This window comes from Austrofundulus limnaeus, unplaced genomic scaffold (genome assembly GCF_001266775.1).
Source record: "Austrofundulus limnaeus strain Quisiro unplaced genomic scaffold, Austrofundulus_limnaeus-1.0 Scaffold10, whole genome shotgun sequence".
NCBI lineage: Eukaryota > Metazoa > Chordata > Actinopteri > Cyprinodontiformes > Rivulidae > Austrofundulus > Austrofundulus limnaeus.
The window spans coordinates 873564-881521 of record NW_013952412.1 but is presented as its reverse complement, the minus strand read 5'-3'; the positions used below and the strand labels follow the sequence as shown (position 1 = coordinate 881521).

The window sequence follows — 7958 nt, the reverse complement described above, 5'->3', positions numbered from 1 at the left end:
AGGGAGCTTCTTGAACTCGTTTAGTTTCAGTAAAGATTTGTTAAAGTCACCATGCGCAATCACAGACTAAAAAAGAAACAGTTTTAATTATGCAGTATCATTTCTGGAGGCTGAGAACAACACCCAGGCCCTTTCCACGCCCCTCCTCTCACCTCCCACCTTTTCCTCCTCCCTCCATTCCTCTCTCCCTCTCGTTCTCTCTCCTCTTGAATTAAATCCATTCTTTCAAGCCTTCTCTCCCTCTGAGCATTTCTGCTCCACTCTGTGTGTGTTTTGAACTCCTAGTGTGTGTGTGTGTGTGTGTGTGTGTGTGTGTGTGTGTGTGTGTGTGTGTGTTAAGGAGAGTTTTATGTGTGTGCACGGTGCTGTGTGTTTTTCTAAGTGGAGCTGAAGTGCAGCCGTTCATCAGTGGAGCTGACTGCAGTCAGGGGAATACTCACATCTCACTGCGCTGCTTTTTAACTTCCAGCTGCTTATTGGACTTTTTTTTACAGACTTGTTGAACTTTTCTTTTGCACCACACTGGGACTTCACTGCTGCTCTTGTTGCCCCTCCAGGCACCATTCCCCTCACTGGAATTACGGATATTTCATTTCCCACTTATTCTTGCAGGAATTCATACAAATTTTGAATTTTGTTTTATGCTTCTTTTCAATTTTTTTAAATTGGCTTTTTTTTATTCAAATCTGTGATTCTATAACTTTTTTTTTAATTCAGACATTTTAATTCCGTAAACTTGATAATATGGAAACAAATAACAAGGATTTCTCTGTGTGCAGGCGTGCATAGATAGAAGTTCTGTCTCATGTGGGGTGATTTTATTATTATTTCGAATTCACTTGGAAAAAACAATGAGGAATTAAAAAGCCAAAGTGGAGTTACACATTGGAAACCATCAGTTCTGTCAAACGGATGCTGGGCTCAGGTGGATTCTGATCCCAACCTGGAACATTCTGAACTCTGAGAGCAGGTGGGAAGGTAAGTTTAAATGATCGAATTGTTCCCAAAGCGCTTCTATAAAAACATTTGCCTTTTTTGTCTAAAATAGTCTGTCAGGAACTCTTTTCTAGCTAATCTAAATTTCCCCTAAGTACTGCTTTTTATTGAACTTTTTTTCAGACTTGTTTGAATCTGTGCTGTTCTTTCATTTAGCGGAGTGAGCTGTGTTTCCTCTGAGAGCTCTCTGGATGAGATCCAGTCAGGAGACCAGAGGCAGCTCTGTAAGGTCTTGATTTACTGCAGCTTCTGATTTGAGCAGATCTAATGGCAGGCTAGCAGTGACCAGCAGGCTGCCCTTACTGTAGTGGCTTCTTCGTCGTCTCAGGTTTCTGTCTTTACAGCTGAAGGATTAAACGGAGGAACCACAGCGAGGCATTTTAAATCCCTTCCTTTCCTGAACCACATTTATTGAATCCATGACGAGGCCAGTTCAGTCATCTGAATGCGGACCGAGCTGAATACATCAGCGGTGTTATAATAAAGACGGGTCTCGGCTCACACCTGGACTGGAGCGAAGCTCGTGCACTTTGTAAAGCAACTGATCAGATTTGATCAGAAAAGAAAAATCTCACTTTTTTCCATTAGAAGTTTGACGAATGATTCTTCCAGACAGAGCAACGACTGGCCACAAGTTTGTAGGCTGGGAAACTTTCCCTCCACCGTGCTGAGCCAGATGGCTCAGATTCAGTAACCAGCTGAGGGCTTCAGTTTCTTCATTCACTCACTTTCTTTCAAATCAGCCAGAGACTCTGCCTCAAGTTGTCTCACTCTTTCTGTTTCACCTTGTTTCAGCTTAAAGCTACAAAGACCTTCAGTAACTTTTGGCTTGTAGCTGCTTTACTTTGCATATTGTGCAAGTTTGTGTGTTTATGTGAGACTGCAGACTTCATTTGCTCCTGTTGCAAGGACTGACTACAGACCAACGACAAATACTGTAGTTCTGAGTTGCTTATAAAGTGGAGAATGTCTGCATCAGAAAACTTTTAGGATGACTAAGTTTTGTTTTTATTTTTTTGTAAATTTTTCCAATGCATTTGAGTTTTCTTTTGATAGTTTTATGTTTTAGATAAGGTTTTCAGAATTATAACGCTAAACATTTCTCACCATAGGTGGTCTGGCTTGTTCCAGTCTTTAACTTACGGAGTATTCAGGTGAAATGAGGCATGTCTTGCTGACCTGCTCTTTTATATAAACCCAAACACAGTGAGCCCAGTAGGTAAAAACTCACAACTTTTACTGAATTGTTTCATTTTTCGGTTCCAGTCCAGGTATTATTTGTCAAAGCCTGTCTTTTTTTTTGCCCTGCTCCCCATGCGTCACCTGCTCTTTCTAGGCTTCCTGTTACTAAATATTTGAGCTGAATCAAAACACAACAATGCTTTTAACGGAGCGGCTGCAGTCAGATTTTGTTTGAAATTAAAGCTTGGACTGCTGTAAGGTTACATCCAACTTTTTAGAAACTCCACTGTAGTGCGTGCGAAGGCAACAAATGCTGTTTATGGATGCTTTAACTTCAGCTGTGAAGGTTGTATTCAGAACACCAACTGTTTTAGTCAACATTAAACTAAAGTTTATTCAAAACCATAATCCTATCAATTTGTATAGATAGGCACTTGTAATTTGTTTTCAAAAACACAAAGATCAAAGTTCAAGCTCATGGATAATATGACTTTCCAGAGCTGCCTAAGATTTTGTTTGTTGTCCCACCTTTTCATCCAAATCATTTATATAACTAGATACCACATAGCGATAACATTATGACCCCCGCACGCACAAATGCACCAGAACTCAGAAGTCTTTATTCCTAATAAATGTCATGCTACTAGGTGCATTCCGAAATTGTAGTGGTTTGGGAGGGGGTCTTTTTTTTGGAGGGGGAGGTGGGGCATTGGTTGACCTGATGCATTGCCCCTCATCAGAGCTAAACAACCAAAGAAAATCTGAAGCTCCTATGTTTAATAGTTTTTGAGCAATAACCATTTTTGAATGTCCAGATACCACTTTACCACTTTTTCAGATAAATTGGGGGTCCGGGGGGGTGGGAGGGACTGATTGTGGGCCTGATGGATAGAGCTTCATCAGAGCTAAAGAACAAAAGAAATCTGAAACTCCTATGTTGAAGAGTTTCTGAGTTATAAGCATTTTTTGCATGTCCTGACACCCTCAATTTGAAAGGAGCCCCCTCCTCAAATATGGGGTCTATCGTAAAACCGTTGGCTGGTGCAGTGTAGGTCAGACTCATCTACGGTCCTGCCAAATTTCATCTTGACCGGTGCAGCCGTTTTTGTGCTACGGTTGACCAAAAATCACTGAAAAAAAAATAAAAAAATAAAAAATAAACAGTACTAAAACAATATGACTCCCGCTTAAGCTTTGTGTGCGGGGGTCATAATTATAGCCCCCCTCTAAAGTCAATAATGTTTTTGCCTCTGTGTTTGTTCTTGTGAAATTGTATTTTTCTCTAGTGCTAACACTAGAGAAAAACACAGTAATGGGATAGATTTTAATGAAACTTACCTGCAATGTACATCTATAAAGGATGAGTGATGGCAATTCAAGATGGCCGCCTCAGCCAACAGGCCTTTTGAAACACAATGTACAAATTTACAGACACTGAGCTAAGATTTGTGGTGATTTTAGCTGAGAGTTATTCACAATACAAACTCTGAGTGCTACTTAATGCAGGACAATCTCGCCCAAAACTTTTGCATGATCTGTTGACGTCAGTCCTGTTGGTCTGTTGACGAAACATCCCAATTTGACCAATTTTTAAAAAAGTAATAGGACGTACATCTCCAACTGATTAACTTTTGAAGTCACCCAATTCAATATGGCCAGCACAGCTATTTTAACAAACACATAAATGGCTAAATCTTTTTAATTTGATAGATATTAAGCTAAAATGTGCGGCCATATTTCACAGTCATTAATTACGCATACAATGATCTTGCAGATCTTGCGAGAATTTGTACAATTGTGTCGTTTACAAGGTTTGATTAAAATGACTATCTCTTCTCATCATATCTCTGGCAAAAAAGCAACAGGTGACATGCATCCCTTTAAGAAATGCTGGCCCTTTAATCATGGAATATCTGCACGACTGAACTCCTTTTACCTTTTTGGGAAGCTGGAGTACAATGCTGGGTCTTTTGTGTGCAGACACTTAAAGAGGAACATGTAAAACTCAATGCTGGAGCAGAAGGTGTCGAGAAATTTTACAGTTTTAAACAAATAGATAACAGTTGCTTTGTATCTTAGAACTCCCAGAATAAAATCTAAAACCCGCTGAGCTCTTCATTGAGATGCACAAATGTGTGTGCTTGTGTTTTAATCAGTCAGTTAATAGTTTAACTTTTTGTCGTGCAGTCCAAATCCAAAAACATGACATCATTTATAGCTGCTGCTTTCTTTGCTCTTAGCCTTTCTCGTTTTGACTTGTTGTACTTTTTACCCTCTGAGTTACTCTCTGAATCCATTAAAACTTGGTCCTGTTCTCCTCCCTTTCCTTCCTTTTTAAAAGTCCAATATGTGTGAATATAGATCAACTTTGGGCAGAGACGTAAAATCTCAGGGCTCGCCACTTTACCTCCCAATAAAGCCCTTTTGCTTTCCCCCTCCTCTTGCCCCCATTATCTCCTGCCAATCAAACAAGTGTAAAAGCCACCAGTTACCTGCTGATTCAGTCATTTTTTTTCCTGTAAGGCTTAAAGCTACCACTCCGCCTCTTCCCCCCTTTTTTTTTATTTCTCCCTCTCATCCACCCGTCCCCCCCACTTTTCAATTCTCTGTTGCAGAGAGGCTTATCCTTGTTCGTCAAAAGCCAAGGGAACTCTTTTCTCTCCGCAAGCAAAACAATTGGCTCCTTTCTAGGCATTACTTCTTGTTGTGCTGGTTTTCTTCTCCAGCTCTATCGCCTTCCAGCTCGGTCTCATTCTTTTCGTGGGACTGTACGCAGGCAGGCATGCTGCAAGCTTTGAGTGCCTAAGTCTCTACATCTTGTGTTTTCAGAGGTTCTCCTTTACTATACTCCCTGTTTTTTGCTTTCCCTCTCATTTCTCTCTCTCGTTTTTTTCCTTTGCTCTCTTTCTTCTAGTTTTCTTTGCTACATTTTTTCTTTTTTTCTTTTTTTAGTTGAAGCTTCCACACTATAATCCTAATTATTTTTCATCTGCTGTCTTCTCCCTGTCATGAAGTTTTTTTTTTGTTAAAACCTTTCTTTTGCCCTTTAAGTGTCTGTCCTGTCACTTCACACTTTCCAATTGTGCCTCAGTCTGTTGTGTTGTACATTGTGTGTTCTCCTTTGCTTCCTCATTGCCTTTCTCTCTCCTCCTCTTCATCTGTCACTTTGCTTATCTGACCGTCGATGTTTCTAACTCTCATTCTTCTTTAACTCCGGCCTGACCCATAGAGGTCAGAGGTTAAACTCCTTAGTTTCATTCATTCATCTGTTCCTCCAAGCAGTACTATAGCATTGCACTTTGACCTCAATCTGTGAAGGCCTACTTCATCCTGGAAGAGGTGTGTATTGTCTGTCTGTCCCTGCTTAGTCGGGTTTTTGACGGGCCAGCTCGGCTCTCTTGTGAATCTCTGTCTTTATTTTAAATCTGTTCCCTGAAGACGTGCTGCTGCTCCACATGTATTAAAGATGAGTTTGGACGCAGGTGTCATTAAAACCTTTGACCTTTGTAGAACTATGTGTGTCCGCACAGGATTCTGCGGTTGGATCAGAACACGTCAGGAACAATGGGCCTCATGCAAGAACCGTTCGTACGAACAGATTTGTTCTTAAGTTGTGCGTACGAGTGATTTAGGAGAATTTGTGGCATTCACCAATGTTTTCGTATTCTAAGATTTTTTTCAGATACGAACAAAATTCACGAGTGGTCCAGACCTGTCGTATATTTTACGAGCAGTCAGTCTGCTGTTATCCAGACTGATTTTTCACCCTAATAACTTTATATTTCATTAGTTTGAAGATATTTTGAGTTGAAAATAAATCACACTCAATGATTATCTTGACAAGAGGCTATTCTGCTTGAATCAGAGTTATAATTTTAAATGTAATAATTTAGACTAACAAAATAAATTGTCCGTCCGTTTTCTGCCGCTTATCCTGGATCGGGTCGCGGGAGCAGCAGCAGAGAGACCCAGACATCCCTCTCCCCAGCGACACCTTCCAGCTTGTCCTGGGGGACTCCGAGACGTTCCCAGGCCAGAGGGGATACACAATCCCTCCAGCGAGTCCTGGATTTTCTCCAAAGTGCCAGACATATTTTGAAAACATTTTAAAATGCTTATTTCAGAACTGCAACTGAGACCACTTGCGACCGTGCGGCGCGGGGGTGGTGGTGGTGGTTGTTGTGGTGGTGGGGCTACGGTGCGTGACGGTGTGGCTTCTGAATAAATTAAAATGATTTAACACAGTTGTTTATACTTTTAGCAGCTCTTTTTATTCCACAGCTGACCTGCTAAAAATGACAGATTTTCTTTTCTGGATCTCCGACAGACGGACTTCAATCTCTGAATTGTAAAGTTCTTCTTTTTAGTTTTCGCTGTCATTTTCATGAATGGACACTTCCTTGTATCTGAGGCAGGAAACAAAGCCTTATATGGTGCTTTTGTGGTGGTAATTTTGCTAATCTCCTCTCGCGTGCACGAGCAGCTGGATACGAACAGGTGTAAATCATCATGTTTACGCAGCACATTTACACCCTTTTCCTGAAGATAGAAGAGTTTGTTGAATCTGACATGGCATGTTCGTACAAACCCTTCATACAAACAAAAGTAAGAGAARTTTAGGATAAGAATACGAACGTTCTTGCATGAGGCCCGATGTCTTTGACTAATGATGGCACGTCCAATCTTCAGACGCTGCAGCGCTCATGCAAAGCTCGGAGGCATGCAGGGGGACAATCAGTTTGTTTTACTGCATCCATTTCATTGCTGCCCCGTCACTCCAAGGAGCTGTGATGCGAGTCACGCTACCGCATGTTTCTGTTCGTGAGTCCTGGAGCTGCAGCTGACGAGAGCGCTGACGTCCTTCCCCTGGAAAAACACTGCAGCATCTTCTCAGCTGCAGCGCAGAGTCCTGATCACACTTAAACACACAGTGTCTCTTTCTCCCTGCTTCACACACAGACGGTTGATTGTGCACGTTATACTTTTTTTGTGGGGGGTGGGGGGGTGGTTGTGTATGTTTACATCGAACCTTCGCAGGCCACATATAAAAGATCTCCAGGCCTCTTGCAAACAGAAGGTGGGAGGTTGTGTTCTGTCCAGCACTTGCATGTGCACTTTTGTCCATTCATTCTGAGTGTGTTTACTTTCTGCAGGGTATGAGGGAGTTTGTGTCTCCGTTCAGCTCTGTCCTCTTGTGTTGTGGTCTGGCAGCCATGAGCTTATGAGAGCTCTCCTGTCTCAACGCCTCAATAGCTCCATTATTTATAAAAGCGAGCGCCAACAGCCTCGACCGGCCCTTGTGTGTGCGCGCATGTGTGAGTTTGTGTGCGTCTCTGTGTCTTTGTGTGGTTCGGTATTCATATGTGCTTTAAGTGCATCACCACAGCTTTCAGTGGAAGTTGGTAGAAATTTGTGAAGGGGTCTAATTATTATGACACAAAACAATAGATTTAGAAGAAATTGAAGCGAAGATTAGAAGTGCTTGAATAGAAGTCAGCTGAACTTTCTTTTATTTGCCTCCAGCACCTGACATCAGCTTTTTTTTTCTTCACCAGCAGACTTGGTGCTGCTGTTTGGTCATCAAAACATAACAAACTTCTGAGTCCGAACTGAACAAAATTGCCAATTTTTGTGCTCGTCCAAACTGCTGTGTATTTTGATGGCTTAAAGGGCCAGTATTCTGTGTTTCTCAGGCATACAGTACATTTAAATACTATATCATAATAAAGTATCTATGTCACCTTTAGTTGTCATTAAAATGCTGTTTTTATGTTTAAATA

At 41.4% G+C, this 7958-nt stretch overlaps 1 protein-coding gene across 2 annotated transcripts in view; it reads left to right on the top strand.

The window, feature by feature from the left end:
• The first annotated feature begins 297 nt into the window (after positions 1-297).
• sema3b (sema domain, immunoglobulin domain (Ig), short basic domain, secreted, (semaphorin) 3B) overlaps positions 298-7958 on the top strand; it is a 32361-nt gene continuing 24700 nt past the window's right edge. Inside the window, exon 1 of one of the 2 annotated variants that reach the window (XM_014001740.1) lies at positions 298-978. The gene's annotated coding sequence lies outside the window, so the exon portion shown is untranslated. The remainder of the gene's footprint in view (positions 979-7958) is intronic. The other variant, XM_014001741.1, reaches the window with a different exon arrangement.